General features: G+C 39.8%; 1 pseudogene; it reads left to right on the forward strand.

Moving 5' to 3' along the window:
• Window positions 1-236: 236 nt before the first annotated feature.
• On the forward strand, window positions 237-15858 carry LOC141686248 ((3S,6E)-nerolidol synthase 1-like; annotated as a pseudogene).
• Window positions 15859-17524: the final 1666 nt, after the last annotated feature.

A 17524-nucleotide genomic window follows, 5' to 3' on the forward strand; every position in this document is an offset into this window, starting at 1 on the left:
CTGAAAAAATGGCTTAAATAATATTTATAAACTGAAAAAACCGTGTAAACAATATTTATTGACTGAAAAAATGAACGATACAAAATGAAACAGAAACAAAATATCAACACCTCTCTAAATTGAATTAATTATATATTAATAACAAAATATTTAAATGAAATTATATAATTTAATTTTTTTTTAAAAAAAATTAAAATTTAATTAACTCGCGTAACGCGGGCAAAAATCCCTACTTAATGGTAAAGACACGTACGGAAAAAGCCTTGCAGGAACTAGCAAATTTGGATTTAGCTGTGCTGCGAAATATTCATGAGAGAGAATTAAGTACAGTCTCAAGGTATTATTTTGTGTTACATTGTCTCATATTTTATATAGTGCATTTTACATATCCTTATTATTTTCGGCACAATAAATTATATCATTTTTATTAAATTTGTTAAATTTTTTAGGAGTATTTTAGAAAATTAAAATATTTAATTATAATTATAATATTATTTAAGCTTTTTGACCCTCAAATGATTATTTTCGGAAAAAATTAAAGAACGAAAGTTATAGAGAACGAAAAAATCTTTTCAAAAAATAACATTAAAAAATTATCAAAAATTTTACGAAGGTAAAATTAAATTAAATCTATACTTAATAAATTTATTAAAAAGAGTTATAAAAATAATGTTTCAATTTTGAACTTTTTTCTTTCTAGAAGATCTTTTCATTACCTAAAATTTTGGTTCTTTAATTTTTTTTTCAAAATTTATCGTTTAGAGGTTCAAAAACCTTAAATAAAGATCTAAAAATAATTTAATACTCCCTCCGTCCCAATTTATTTGTCTAGTTTGACTTTTGCATGTAGTTTAAAGGGCATTGACCGTATAGTTCCGTTGATTAATTTTCAATTTTTTTGTAAATAAATATTTAAATCTTAAATTTTTATTTTAAAAAAAATTAAAAAATAATCAACGGAACTATGCGGTCAATGCACCTTAAATTACGTGCAAAAGTCAAACTGGACAGATAAATTATGACGGAAAGAGTATTTTGATTTTCTAAAATACCCCTGAAAGTTTTAACAAAATTAACGAAAAAGGTGCAATTCGTGCCAAAAACGGTAAGGGGGTGCAAGACACAGTTATATAAAATAAAGGTAAAAAATATATTTGATGGATGAATTTTGCAAGTAACTCCTTATTTAAACATCATCAATGTCTTCTAGGTGGTGGAATGACTTGGGATTAGCACAAGAGTTGAAACTAGTGAGAGACCAGCCCCTAAAATGGTATATGTGCACGACGGTTTTACTGAAAGATCCAAGTTTTTCCCGAGGAAAGAATCGAGCTAGCTAAAACTATATCGCTTATCTACGTAATAGATGATATTTTTGATCTTTATGGGACCATCGGTGAACTCACTCTTTTCACAGAAGCTATCAATAGGTCTGCTCAATGAAACACCTTGTCGTAGTTTCAATTTAGCTACTTAATTACTTTGTACAGTAATCTTGCAAATATATGTATGATTGGTAATGATGAGGACAGTGATAACTCCGGGTGGCGGGGAACGTCGTGTCTGGATCCTTCGCCGCTGTGGGGTGTAGGTGTGGTGGCGTTCCGACAAAACAACACCCGAATAGGGGTTTGGGTTCTGCGGCGCCACCGGTGTGAGACTAAGAACTCGCTTTTGGAGAAGACGAAGAGATAGAGATGCAGGGTGGTTGTGTGTGTATATGACTGTAAGAGAGTGATTAACCCCAAAATCTTACCTTCTTGGGCTATTTATAACCCAAGGATAGAGTTTTGGGGTTGATACCTTTGAATTGTAACCATTGGCTCTAGGAGCGGAGGACACCTGACTGGAGTGGATGCTTTATACGTGTCAGTGCGGGACTGACTGATGAGTGTTCTGAGGATCCTCTGACACGTGCCACGATTATTCCCATGATTGATGGGTGACAGTTGTCCCTTTCATGTGCTTAGACAAGTGCCTCACGTGCTGGGTTTTCTAAAGATTGGACTTGCGGGATTGGGCCAGTTAGGACTAGTAGTGTGCGGGACTGAATTGAGTTAGGAGTCCGGGCCTAGCCCTTGCAGGAGCTACATGTACTATCATGTGCCCCCCTCTCCCTTATGCAGATTTTCTTGATGGGGGAGTAAGGTTGGGTTTGTTTGAAGAACATGAGTTTTTGATTGTTGTCTTTAGAGAAATTAGAGCTTTTCTTGCCTCCCAGTCCGGATTGCGTTGAGTTCAGCAATCAGGACTAAAGTTGGTTGTCTTTAGAAGAATTTGAGCTTTTCTTGCCCCCCGGTCCGGATTGTGTCTCTAGTTCAGCAATCAGGACTAAAGTTGGTTGCCTTTAGAAGAATTGTAGTTTTTCTTGCCCCCGGTCCGGATTGCGTTGAGTTCAGCAATCAGGACTAAAGTTGGTTGTCTTTAGTAGAATTGGATCTTTTCTTGTCTCCCAGTCCGGATTGCGTTGAGTTCAGCAATCAGGACTAAAGTTGGTTGTCTTTAGTAGAATTGGATCTTTTCTTGCCCCCCCCCCCGTTCGGATTGCGTTGAGTTCAGTAATCAGGACTAAAGTTGGCTGTCTTTATAAGAATTTGAGCTTTTCTTGCCTCCTAGTTCGGATTACATTGAGTTCAGCAATCAGGACTAAAGTTGGTTGTCTTTAGAATTTGAGCTTTTCTTGCCCTTAGTCCGGATTGCGTTGAGTTCAGCCAATCAGGACTAAAGTTGTTTGTCTTTAGAAGAATTTGATCTTTTCTTACCTCCCAGACCGGATTGCGTTGAGTTCAGCAATCAGGACTAAAGTTGGTTGTCTTTAGAAGAATTTGAGCTTTTCTTGCCTCCAGTCCGGATTGCGTTGAGTTCAGCAATCAGGACTAAAGTTGGTTGTCTTTAGAAGAATTTGAGTTTTTCTTGCCCTTAGTCCGGATTGCGTTGAGTTCGGCCAATCAGGACTAAAGTTGTTTGTCTTTAGAAGATCTTGGGCTTTTCTTGCCCCCCAGTCCGGATTGTGTCTCTAGTTCGGCTTTCCGGATTGGAAGACCAAACGTTTTGCGGTTTCCCCCCATGATTTGAATTCTAACAGCTGTGAATATTGTAGAAAGATGTGCTCCATAATTATCTGTATTAGTTACTTTTTTGACGGGCGGTCACGAATTTTCTGTTGGGATTCACCATGCCTATAAAAGGCACCTTTCACCCTCATTTTTCTTTTTACCTTTGTTTCTCCTCTATTTCTCTTCTTTCTTTGAATCTTTTTTCTCTGAAGCTTTGTCGAGGTTCGTCATAGGAGATTCGAGGGTTTGTGGTTGTTGCTCGGTCATCCCCACCTTCTCTATATTTTCTGTACTTGTAAGCTTCTTTATCCTTCTTTGTATTCTTCCTTTTTTGTCTTTATATCGGGTTATTGTTGTTTAGTTTGATTTCGTTTGCTTTCCTTTGCGCTGTTCCTGTATTTTTGGGTGTGTTTGTTTGAATATTCATGTGTATATGTGTATGTATCTGTTTTATTGGTGTTTTTTGCTGTTTTGATTTTGGGTAATCGTGTTTCTGGATTAGGGTTTTTTGGCTGAGTCCGGACTTGTAGCTTTGTATTTGGTGTCATGATTTTATTGTATATTTGTGGCTTGATTATGGACTAAGACGTTATTTTTAGGGTTTTTGTAGTCCGGAAATTTGTTGGTGGTTTCTGTGTTTGTGGGTTTATATTTGGTTCTTGCAGTTCGGATCGCTGGACTAATTGTCTTTAACTTTAAATAAAATTGAACATAGGTTAGTCCGGACCATGTAGGATTGAAGATAAATAAACTGTAGGGGTTTAAACTAACCTTTATCACATTTTTTAAGTTTATGGTCCGGACTAAAGCTCGGGCAAAGGCTTACGTCTCCTGCTACCCGGGGTCGTCAGATTCAGATTCGTCTTCTGATTCTGAGCGTATTGAGATGGGGAAGAACGCTGGTACTTCGGGCTCCGGAGCCATTACCAAACTGACTGTTAGTAGGATCTCTCCACGCAAGGTGCCCTGCACTCCGGAAGGGTTGTGGGTTGATATCCCCAACTATTTTATCATGAGGAGCGAGGAGATAGAAAACAGATGGTACTTTAGGAGTATTAGGTCCGGGTATGCGAGGCAGCCTAACGCTAGTCCGGGGCCGTACGATCGTGAAGAATTTGACAGGAAGTTTTCTGGTAGTATTGTTGCTAAGGAGCCTTATGAGCTGAAGGATGAGTAAGCTGCATTGGATCATGCGGCGCAAGACCCTTCGGTTCGGGCTGCCTTCCAGTTGGACCCCCGGATTGAGTGGAGGTGGCCTGAGCCCGGGGAGAGGATATATCATAGACCAGCTGACGGCTTCGTTCCGGTGTGGTTAGAGCATCTACGGTCCGGGTGGAATCCACATTGGCATCTTTTCCTCGAGCATCTTTGTAAGTATGAATATAAACTTTCCCCGATGCAGATAACTCCAAATTGAATAAAGTGAATGACTTGGTTCATCGCCTGTTGCTACCAGTTCAAGGTTCAGCCAACTTTTAAGTTGTGGCACCATATTTTTAGTTTAGTCCGGTCTAGCAAAATGCCCTTGTATGAGATTCGATTCCGGGCTGCGCAGTGTGGCTACGACTCTTCTTATAGGCCGGTGATTCAGCAGTCCTCCCTGAAGCACTGGAATGGGGAGTTGATAATGCTAAGAGGTCTGGATTTGCAGTTCTCCCTCATATTGCTCATGAGGGAGTCCGGACCAGGTTCTCTCGAGAGACTCTTCGGGGAGATGCAATCCGGTTGGTTTTTACCTTTTGTGAGTGTTTTGGTATTCAGCTGACCCGAGACACCTTCATGATTCATAGGACTATGCATCGGTTAGGATGTAAGTTTTTGTTTATGTCCGGACTAGGTCATTGTACTTGTGATTTCTTGTGGTCATGTATATGTGTTTATAATTTTTTATTGTTGTTTATTTTTCAGGCTTGCCTTACTTCAATCCGGACATGTCATCTTCTGCTTACAGTGACGCCTTGAAGGGTTTGGGAAAAGCTTTTAAACTGTCCAAGACAGCTGCAGCTGGTGGGTCCGGAGGAAGGGTCTCAGAGGAAGGGTCTCAGAGCAACGCTGTCTCCAGGCCGAAGTCTGATGGGAATGAAAGGGTTCTTGAGCAGAATGTTGAGGTAGAAATTGGTGACGAGTTTGAGAACTTGAAGGAGTTTAAACCTCTTGGGGAGGTTCCAGAAGTGGAAGTTACCCGGAGGAGGAAGAGGCTCCGGAGTGTTGGCTCTAAGCCTCCCCGGTCTGAGAATGTTGCTGTGTCCGGAGTGGGAAAAGGAAAGGGTGTGGCTGAGGAGCGTCCGGAAAGAAGTAGCCCGGAGCTGGAGGTTAAAGTTGCTCGTTTCATGGCTGGGATCCCAAATGAGGACGATTGGAAGAGAATGAATCACTCCGGATTTGATGCCACTATGAAGGAGTGCACTCGGCTCTGGGGTCAGGTATATTGTCATTATGTTCTTGTTCTGCTTCTATTATTTTGCCTTAGAATATTTTGTGAGACCGATCTTTATTTTTCTGCAGCTTGGTGGTTATATGGCCAGATGTGCTTCCCTTGCGTACAATGAGTTGAAGGATGCCCGGACTACTGTTGCTGATAAGGACACTGAGATTGGTCAGCTCAGGGATCAGATTATTGTTAAGGATACTTCTCTGTCCGGACTCAATAAGCACCCTACTGACATTACAACTCGGGCTGAGAATGTTGAGAAGGAAACTGCAGATTTAAAGTCTGATTTAGCTGAGCTTCGGAAGCAGCTTTCTTCTATGAGGCTGGAGTTGGAAGTCATTGAAGAGTATAAGAAGTCCGAGGAGTACAACAGGGCGATTGCGAACGCTGGTGGTCCGGAGATTGGTCATTGCCGGGTTGTTGCAGAGAGGCATATTAAGAAAAATCCAGAGGCAGACTAGGAGAGCTTTGTTGAAGAATTTATTAAGGCAAAACAGCATATTGAGGATGGGCTCGGGGAGCCGGAGCCTTTTGACGGCCCTTGTCCTAGCTTCCTTCCGCCATCTGCTCCGGACTCTTAGATTTTTTATGAATTTGTGATTTGCTGGTGTTTACGATTTTTAATGATTTGTGGTTGTAATATTCGTACTCAGCTCCGGGCTAATTTTAGTCCGGTTAACTTTTTAAATGTTTGTTTTTATTTGCTGTTATTAAGCTTTGTTACTGTACTTTATTCTTGCCTTAGAAATTTTTCTAAGTTAATGATGTTTGCTCTAGTCTAGACTCATATTTGGTCCGGATTAGTAGGTGCTTATTTAGTTAAAAAATTAATTCTAAGTAAATATGGATGCTCTAGTCCTGACCAGTGATTTATCCGGACTAGTTATGGCTTCTTTACTTAGAAAATTAATTCTAAGTAAATATGTTTGCTCTAGTCCTGACTACTGTTTTGTCTAGACTAGTGGTGATTCCTTAGAAGATTAATTCTAAGTAAATATGGTTGCTCTAGTCCTCGACTAGTATTTTGTTCGGACTAGTGGTGCGTCTTTACTTAGAAAATTAATTCTAAGTAAATATGTTTGCTCTAGTCCTGACTACTATTTTGTCCGGACTAGTGGTGCGTCTTTACTTGGGAAATTAATTCTAAGTAAATATGGTTGCTCTAGTCCTGACTGCTATTTTGTCCGGACTAGTGGTGGTTTCTTTACTTAAAAAATTAATTCTAAGTAAATATGGTTGCTCTAGTCCTGACTACTATGTTGTTTGGACTAGTGGTGTCTTCTTTACTTAGAAAATTAATTCTAAGTAAATATGGTTGCTCTAGTCCTGACTACTATTTTATCCGGACTAGTGGTGGCTTCTTTACTTAGAAAATTAATTCTAAGTAAATATGTTTGCTCTAGTCCTGACTACTATTTTGTCTGGACTAGTGGTGCGTCTTTACTTAGAAAATTAATTTTAAGTAAATATGGTTGCTCTAGTCCTGACTACTATTTTGTCCGGACTAGTGGTGGCTTCTTTACTTAGAAAATTAATTCTAAGTAAATATGTTTGCTCTAGTCCTGACTACTATTTTATCCGGACTAGTGGTGCGTCTTTACTTGGAAAATTAATTCTAAGTAAATATGGTTGCTCTAGTCCTGACTGCTATTTTGTCCGGACTAGTGGTGGATTCTTTACTTAAAAAATTAATTCTAAGTAAATATGGTTGCTCTAGTCCTGACTACTATGTTGTTTGGACTAGTGGTGGCTTCTTTCCTTAGAAAATTAATTCTAAGTAAATATGGTTGCTCTAGTCCTGACTACTATTTTATCCGGACTAGTGGTGGCTTCTTTACTTAGAAAATTAATTCTAAGTAAATATGTTTGCTCTAGTCCTGACTACTATTTTGTCTGGACTAGTGGTGCGTCTTTACTTAAAAAATTAATTCTAAGTAAATATGGTTGCTCTAGTCCTGACTACTATTTTGTCCGGACTAGTGGTGGTTTCTTTACTTAGAAAATTAATTCTAAGTAAATATATTTGCTCTAGTCCTGACTACTATTTTGTCCGGACTAGTGGTGCGTCTTTACTTAGAATTTTAATTACAAGTAAATATGGTCGCTCTAGTCCTGACTATTATTTTGTCCAGACTAGTGGTGGCTTCTTTACTTAAACAATTAATTCTAAGTAAATATGGTTGCTCTAGTCCTGACTACTATTTTGTCCGGACTAGTAGTGGCTTCTTTACTTAGAAAATTAATTCTAACCGGACTAGTTGTGGCTTCTTTACTTAGAAAATTAATTCTAGGTAAATATGGTTGCTCTAGTCCTGACTACTATTTTGTCCGGACTAGTGTTTAGTTTTTAATAATTATAAAAAGAGAGATGTTTTTCATTAAACCGGAGTTTTATTCATACAAAGCATAAGTAAAAACAAACTGGTTGCTTGCCATTTTGGCTACAAGATTTTGGTTGCTTTGTTTGTTTTTTCCTATTGGTAGAATATTCTTAGTCTTAGTCCATGCCAAGTATTTGGGACTTCTGAGCCATCCATGTTCAGGAGTTTGTAGGTTCCTGGCATCGGGACTTCTTTGACCTTGTATGGTGCTTCCCATTTAGGCATTAGCTTTCCAGCATTTCTGGGATCTGATGCTTCTGTGTCTCGATGGACTAAGTCTCCCACTTGGAAGTTTTTGACTCTGGACTTCTTACTGAAGTGCTCTCTGGTCTTCTCCTTGTATCTTTCCATCATTTCTACAACTTGGTACCGGACATCATCAATTAGCTACATGTTTGTTCTGAGTCCTTCTTCGTTGGCTTCTTCATCAAATTTTATTGCTCTGTGAGAAGGAGATCCCACCTCAATAGGAATCATTGCTTCTGTGCCATAAGCTAGTTTGAATGGAGTTTCTCTGGTGCTTGTCCTGGGACTTGTCCTGTAGGACCATAGTACGCTTGGCAGTTCTTCTGGTCATTTGCTCTTTCTTTCTTTGAGTCTCTTTTCGATACCTCGGAGCAGGATTCTGTTGGTGACTTCTACTTGGCCGTTTCCTTGGGGATATGCTACTGATGATTTTTTTTGCTTGATCTTGCGCTCCCAAAGGTAGGACTCGAATTCTGATCCAACGAACTGTGGTCCTTTATCTGATACTAGGACTCGTGGAATCCTTAACCTCATCAAAATGTTGTCCATAAACTTTATGCAGTCTTGCTGATTAATTGTCCTCATTGCTTTCGCTTCAACCCATTTGGTCATGTAATCAATTGAGACTAACAAGTACCTGAGATCTCCTTTGGCCCGGGGAAAGGGTCCCAAAATGTCAATAACCCAGACGACAAAGGGGATTGGTGATATGACTGAGGAAGGTAGGACTGGGTTGATCGGGTACACATTGCTGAAGAGCCGGCATTCCTTGCATTTTTTCACAAACTTTATTGCGTCCTGGTGGATTGTTGGCCAGTAGTAGCCTTGTCTTATGATCTTATGAGATAGGGCCTTTGCGGACATATGATCTTCGCATATTCCTTCGTGTACTTCCATCAAATAGTACTTTGCTTCTTCTGGACCTACGCATTTCAAGATAGGAGATGAGAAAGTCCTGCGGTAAAGTAGTCCTTCTTCAAGAAAGAACTTGGATGTTTTGGCTTTAAGTTTTGGGCCTTTCCTTTGTCTTATGGGAGCTCTCCTTTCTCTAAGTAGTTGATGAAGGGAGTCATCCAGTTCTGGTTGTTTTCGATCTCCAAGACTTCTCCGGAATCAATAGATGGTTTGTGGAGTTCTTCAAAGTAAACTGAGCAGTCCAGGTCTGATGAGTTCTGGACTAACTTGGAAAAAATATTTGCTTCTTCATTTTCTTTTCCACATATCTGCAAGACTTGATGCTTTGGGATTGAAGCTAGCTAACTTTAAACTTGTGCTTGATACTTTGTCAGAATAGGGTCTTTTGCTATATATTCTCCGTTTGTTTGCTTGACCACTATCTGGGAGTCACTGTGGATTTTTAAGTCGTGGACTCTTAGAGTCCTGGAGAGCTTTAGTCCTGCAATCAATGCCTCATATTCCACCTGATTATTTGTTGCGGGGAAATTGAAAGATATAGTCGTTTGAATGGTGAATCCTTTAGGACTTTTCAGTATAAATCCGGCTCCCAACCTCTCGCTTGTTGAAGAACGATCCACTTTCAATATCCAGGCTCCCGAATTTGCATCTTGGTTTGTCTCCGGATATATGTTCCCGGAAAGTCACATTCGATTATGAAATCTGCAAGTGCTTGAGCTTTGATGGCAGTCCTGGGAATGAAGCTTAAGTTGAACTGGCTTAACTCCACAGCCCAATTGACTAGTGTTCCCGAGACATCTGACTTGTGAATTATCTTCCTTAGAGGCTGATTTGTTACCACTCTTATTTCTCTTCCTTGGAAGTAGTGCCTGAGCTTTCTTGATGTTGTGACTAATGCGAAGGCAAACTTTTCTAGCCTTGGGTATTTGGTTTTCGCATCTTTAAGAACTTGGCTTATGTAGTATACTGGTTGTTATTTTCCATTCTCTCCTCTGATTAGGGCAGCTCTTACTGCTTGTGCTCCTGCTGATAAGTATAACTAGAGAGGCTCTCCTAGTTGAGCTTTAGTTAGGACTGGTGGCTGAGAGGTAGGACTTGATTTCCTCAAATGCCATTTGGCACTCCGGACTCCAGTTCACCTCTTTCTTGTTGCTTGCTCCTTTGAGTAAATCGAAGAATGGTAAGCACCTCTCTGCTAGCTTTGAGATAAATCTCCTGAGTGCTGCTAGGGAACCTGCTAGCTTTTGTACATCTTTTTAAGTCCTGGGAGCCCTCATCTCCTGAATTGCTTTTATCTTCTCTGGATTAGCTTCTATTCCTCTGTTGCTGATCATAAATCCTAAGAACTTGCCTGCTCCTACTCCGAAGGTGCATTTCTCTGGATTCAGTTTAAGTTGGTTCTTCCTCAGGTTGTCAAAGCACTCCTTCAGATCTTCCACATATCCTGGTATTTTTGTTGATTTGGAAATCATATCATCGACATAGCACTCCAAGTTTCTCCCGATTTGAGACTTGAATATCTTGTTCATGGCTCTTTGGTAAGTGGATCCTGCGCTTGTCAGTCCGAAAGGCAGCATCACATAAGCATAGACTGCTCTGTGAGTTATGAATGTTGTCTTAGGTATGTCCTTCGGGTTCATCTTGATCTGGTTGTATCTGGAGAAGACGTCCATGAAACTTAGCATGATGTATCCGGAGGTAGCATCTATCAATTGGTCGATATTGGGGAGAGGGTATGGGTCCTTCGGGCGTGTATCATTCAGATCAGTGTAGTCCGCACACATTCTCCATTTGCCGTTGGACTTCTTCACCATAATAACATTAGCTATACACTCTGGGTATTTGATTTCTTTGATGATTCCTGCTTTGAGTAGCTTCTCCACTTCTTCGTCTATGGCTTTTTGCCTCTCCAGGGTGAAATTCCTTCTCTTCAGTTTGACTCATTTTCTGTTGGGGTTGACGTCCAAGCTGTGCATTACTATGGACTCATGTAGTCCGGACATGTCTCTTGGACTCCAGGCAAAAACATCTTTGTACTCCCGGAGCAAGGACACTAGTCTTTCTTTGAAGGACACTTCGAGTCCTGACCCAACTTTTACCTTCCTGTTAGGACTGCTTTCATCAATCTAGACTTCTTCTGTTTCAACTGCAGCTTCGATTTTTGCTTGTTCTTTGTTTGAAACCATTTGATGAATTCAGGATTTGGAGTTCTTCTTCAGGTAGAGGTTAACTTGTTCTAATTCTTTTGCTTTGGTTGTTTGTATGGTAGGACTAGTTTGGTCTAGGACCTGATTTACCTTGTCGACTACTATTACTTGGTTGATTGTCGGTCCTTGTGGACTTGGCATGTTTGCTTCTTGGTTCAGGCTTGATTCAATGAGTTGTACTTCTTTTGTTGTTTCTTCCCTTGGCCGGGGTCGGTGTTTCTTGATGCTTTGCTGTTTACGAAGGACTGTTGCTTTCCTTTTGTTGTCCTGGTAGGTTTCTGCCATGAATAACCCCTGGCTATATCATGTTTCAGCAACTCCATAATCTCCTTTTATCTCCCCGACTCCTACCGGGGTTGGGAACTTGATTTTGAGATGGGAGATTGAAGTTATTGCTTGCATCATAGTTAGAGCTGACATGCCGATAATTCCATTGTATGATGAAGGAGTGTTAATGACATAGAACTTTATGACATGAGTTACTTGGTTAGGAGCAGTTCCAAAAATGACTGGTAGATATAAGGTACCTTGAATTGGGACTAAGTTTTGTCCGAACCCATAGAGTGGATCCTCCCGGCAATCATTTAAGCGGTTGCTTCCTAATTGCATTCGATCCACTGTGTGCTTGAAGAGAATGTTTACTGAGGAACCATTGTCTATGAGCATTCTTCTTACTTCATTATCAAAGATGTCTTGGGTGACAACTAAAGCTGCATTGTGATGAGGGTTGACTCCTTCATAGTCCTTACTGCTGAAGGATATCACCAGATCCGGGAGTGATTGGATTGAGAGTACTTCTTCGCCAAAGTCTGGGCTCTGAGGTGGGGAGTGGGAGCCTTCTAGGACTATATTAACTACGTTCTTTCCTCTCTTCTGTACCTCCCCTCTATTATTGTTGTTGTTATACAGGACTAGGTATTTGTTCATATTTCCTTTCTTCACTTGGTCCTCAATGAAGTACTTGAGTGATAAGCAGTTTTTAGTCTTGTGGCCATGGGTCTCATGATAATCGCACTGCCTATTATAAGGCCTGCTCTCCGGAGGACTTTGCATTGGCTTTGGAGGATAATAGAAAGGTTTGTCTTTTACCTCCTTCAAGATTTTCTCCCAGGTCATGTTGAGAGGAGTCCAGTCTGGCTCCTGCTTCGGCTCCCAGGGTTGCTTTGCGGGTCCTGAATCGCTTTTGGACTCCGGCTTAGGACCGAGTCTCTGAAAAACCGGAGTAGTTTGTCTTTCTTGGCTCTGTTGGTTTTGCTTGAACTTCTTGTCCTGATGGTAACCCCTTTTCGCTCGGTCATCAGTGTTCTTACTCCTGGACCCCCATTCCGGGTCATCCTCATTGCCTGAAGTACATCAGTTTCTTTTATGAATCTGGCAGCCATGGAGTAAGCTGTTGCCAGACTTTGTGGCTCCTTATTGATCAGTTCTACAATATATCTCTCATTGTGCTCCGGGTCCAAGTTTCTCCTGAAAATGCTCAGAGCTTCGCGCTCATCCAAGCACGAGACTTTGTTGATTGCTTCCTGGAACCGGCGCATATATGCAGAGAGAGACTCATTGTCATGCTGTCGGATTGTTTCCAGGTGACACATATGCATTTCATGCGTTTTGTTTGCTCGAAATCTCCGAAGAAAAGATACGCGGAACTCCTTCCAACTATGAAAGCTGCTGGAAGGGATCCTGCTGAACCATCTTTGGGCCCCTCCCTTAAGAGTTGATGCGAAGAACCTTGATTTCATCAAGTCATTGTAGTAATATATTTGCGCGATTTGCTCAAAGTAGTTCAAGTGCTCCTTTGGGTCCCCCAAACCGTCAAAAGAATCAAAATTATAGTGCTTCAAGTCCCGTTGTCGGGGAATAGCCTCCAAGGAGTGGCTGAAAGGAGTTAATGTTTCCCCAATTTCAACTCCTGAGTCTCTGTCCATCTTCCTTTGCAATTCATAGATCATATCTTTCAAGTCTTTCTGCTTCTCCTCCTCTTCATCATCAGAAATCAGCTCCGGAGTGGGATCCCTTCGGGTTCTTTTGGTCCTAGACTTGGCCAGTAGTTTTTCTTCTTCTAACTGCATTCTTTTTTGGATCTTTAGCTCGAGCTTTGCTTTTTCCTCTTTTCTGATTTGCTCCCGCATCTCTGCTAACCTATTCTACTTAGCAGCTTCTGCTTCTTTCTTATTACCTTGATCCTTTTTATTTTTCTTTCCCTTAGCTCCAATTCGGTCAAAGAAAGATCTCTTAGATTGGTGGGAGTCCCCGGAATCCTCCGGTTCTTCCTCAAGTTCGGCTTCTTCCTGGAGCCGGGTTTGCTCTTGCCTGTAGAGCCTGATTGCTTTTGCCAGTTCATCACTTGTAAGGTTGGCCATGTACTCTTCGGCGACCGGAACGTTAGTGTATTTGTATTGGTTCAGCTCAATAAGGCTCCTGGCGTCCCGGGTGTTTATAATTCTCTCCATAACGGGAGTGTGTTTTAATGGTTGCTCCTGGAACGCTTCTCTGTCGGCTCCTGGATCAAGGGCCTGGGAGTGTTCTGGCTCCTAGACCTGAGTACTAGCAGATGGCCTCCCAGAAGTATGCTTTCCTGGTCTCGCCATTTCTCAAAAATACCAACAACAACTAACAGAAGTTTCCAACTAATAATATGGATTTAAGGTTGCTTCACGAAAATCGCAAAAACTATCCCAAATAATAACAAACAGTAAAAAATAGCTTTCTGGGACTAGTTTAAACAATCTTCTAGGACTACTCAACAATGTGGTAGAATAAGTATAGCGAGGTTTTAGAATACAAAGGCAATATTCAAACTAGAGCAAAATCGGGGTTCTAAAACGATCAATACTAACAATAGCACACACAAACGTGGCTTAAATCAACAAAACAGGGTTCACACAAACGTGGCCTAAAATAACGAGCACACACAAACGTGGCTTAAAGAAACAACATTCATGTTTATGGAAGAGTTTGGTGCTTGGGTTCTTACAAGTTAAATAAATGGACTATTTCAAGAGCTTGCTGATGAAGGTGAATCCAGGGGCACCGAGACCCAAGGATGGAGACCCCTCCTTCTAGCGCCAAATGATAACTCCTGGTGGCGGGGCTGCTCCTTCGACGCCGTGGCTGGATCCTTCGCCGCTGTGGAGGTATAGCTGTGGAGGGGTTCCTACAAAATAACACCGGAAGGGGGGTTTGGGTCCCGCGGCGCCTCTAGTGTGAGAGTAAGAACTCGCTTTTGGGGAAGACGAAGATAGATATAGATGCAGGGTGGTTGTGTGTGTATATGAGTGTAAGAGAGTGATTAACCCCAAAAACTTACCTTCTTGGGCTATTTATAGCCCAAGGATAGGGTTTTGGGGTTGGTACCTTTGAATCGTAGTCATTGGCTCTAGGAGCGGAAGACACATGGCTGAAGTGGATGCTTTACACGTGTCAGTGCTGGACTGGATGAGGAATGTTCTGAGGATCCTCTGACACGTGCCCTGATTATTCCCATGATTGATGGGTGATAGTTGTCCCTATCATATGCTTAGGCAAGTGCCTCATGTACTGGGTTTTCTCAAGATTGGGCTTGCAGGATTGGGCCGGTTAGGACTAGTAGTGTGTGGGACTGAATTGAGTTAGGAGTCCGGGCCTAGCCTTGCAGAAGCTACATGTACTATCCGAAAGGATTTATTGTATACAGGTGGGATATTACGGCTACTAAGAAACTTCCAGACTACATGCAGAAATGTTTCAGCTCTCTACATAAAATCACTACTGAGTTTGGATTCAAGATTTATAAGAAATACGGACTGAACCCAATAAAATCACTACTGAGTTTGGATTCAAGATTTATAAGAAATACGGACTGAACCCCATAGACTACTTAAAATTATCGGTATGTGGATTGATAAAGTATTTTTTATGTAAAGAGAAAAGGGACTCGAATGTATGAAGAAAGTTTTAAACTTTACTAATCGCATATATTTATTTGTTGCTGCAGTGGGCTAAATTGTGCAATGCATTTTTAGAAGAATCAAAATAGTTTGCTTCGGGGCATTTGCCAAAAGAAGAAGAGTACTTAAATAATGGGATTATTAGTTCAGGGGTACACGTCGCCCTAGTCCACTTGTTCTTTCTCATAGGAGATGGTTCGACAACAGAAAGAGCTGAATTTATGAATTTTAATGCGAGCATTTTATCATATTTAGCAGTCATTCTTAGACTTTGGGACGATCTGGGTAGTGCCAAGGTAAAAAACAATCCTGAATTGTCCAAGTTAATTAATTAGGATCATAGTTGTGATGCTGAATGCAGTACTACTTGTTTAAACTTATCGATAGGAAGAGAATCAAAAAGGCCATGACGGGTCATACATAACTTGCTACATGAAAGAACATCAAGAAGCTACGGTTGAAAGTGCCAGAAAACATGTTCAGAAAATGATTTCCGATGCATGGAGAAGTCTGAACAAGGAGAGCCTTTCTCCAAATCCATATTCAAAAACTTTCATTAATGGGTCTCTAAATCTTCCAAGGATGGTGCCACTGATGTAAAGTTATGATGACAATCAAAGCCTCCCGGTGCTTGAGGAGTATAACAAGAGCATGTTTGTTTTACCCCCTAAACAAAACATGCTTACGACTCTGTAATTTTACAATTATGTTTGCTTTTATAATTTTGGATTTCATTTGTAGTTTGAAAACATGACGAAAGTACTTGTTGAAGATTGTTCATGAAAATCAATCAAAAAGTTCATTTTGTAAGTTTTCACTGTTGTTTCATTACTATTGAGAAAGCAGGGACTGCTGTGGATTGTGTTTGAGGTTGACTGCAAAATTTTGCATGGAAAAAGACTATTAAAAAGAATGTTGATTGAATTACACTGTGGGAGTGTGCATTTTAATATTTGACAAAAACTATAACCAGATTTTTAAGTGAAAATTGAAAGATTATGAGTGCTTATTCCTTGATGTAACTCCCATATTTTGTTTGGTTCCACTCAAATTACATGATCTTCATGGCTACGGCATATTGGACTTTGAAACTATATTATAATAATTCTTAAAAAATTAATTAAATTTTAAATAAATTAGATAAACTTGTGAAAACATTTGTAATTTATACAAAATATATAGTTTTAGTTACATTTTTTCCAATTAACCATAAAAAATATAATTAATATTTTGAGATGGAAATAATAATCTTTTATACTTTTACCATCAAATTATGAACATTTTAATAAACTTTTATATACAAACATAAGTTTTCACAATAGTCAAAATTTGGACAGATAAACATTGAACAAACTAATTTCAATTTTAACATTATTAGAAAATATTTTATATTTTAATTAATAAATAAAACCAATCTCTATTAATAATATATCTTTTAACAAAATTTAACTATATTTCATTGTATATGTCACAGACCCACACTACTAACTAGCAGAAATATGCATAATATTAATTAAACAGTAAAGTAGTATAGAATAGATAGAATATTAAAACTACAAACCTTAACCACAATCCTTGGACCCACGGGAATGAGTTTGAACAACATCTAACATCTTTATTATTACAGACCAAAATATCTTAAGTCAAATTACTACCAAATTTTAAACCCAAAGTTTATGAACATTAGAGAACTACTAGTTCCCCACCTGCTCCAACATATGACGGTAGGCATACCCCGAGTTCCCAGAAGTCTTACGCGCAGTTTGCTTGAAATGAACCATCTCTGGGTTTCACTGAAGGGATAACATTAATAACAAAATTAATGAGCAAAACGCTCAGCAAGTGAATAACAATGAATAACAATGCATTATATACTCAATAAAACAATAACAAAAGATAATCAACAATATGAAATCTCAAATAAAAAATCAAATTTTTAATAAGTGAATGGAATTGGAAATATCACGGCGCTATGAGCGATGAGGGGTGATCAGCCCACATCAAAACTCTGAACCACATAACAAGTGATTTACAACTACTGAGGATCCTCGGCACACATTGGCCATATAAAACCATCAGGCTCCCTGCTACTGATGTTTTAACAGTGACTGACGCCTCAGTCTTACCAGAACATACCATCCAATTCCTTTTAATCAATTCATTTTAATTTAAAAAGGGTTCTTGATCAAGGATAAAATAACAAGGGTTGGTATTGTCAAGGTTCAAGTGACAAGTTTTCTAAAATTGAGGGAATGTTATTAAGATCAGGGTTCCCAAAGAAATAATTCGAATTTGTGAGGGGTTTAGGATTCACAAGATATATTAAGGGACTATTGTAGGGTATTCATGAGGGTATGAGGTA

This window comes from Apium graveolens, chromosome 9, assembly GCF_009905375.1.
Source record: "Apium graveolens cultivar Ventura chromosome 9, ASM990537v1, whole genome shotgun sequence".
Lineage (NCBI taxonomy): Eukaryota > Viridiplantae > Streptophyta > Magnoliopsida > Apiales > Apiaceae > Apium > Apium graveolens.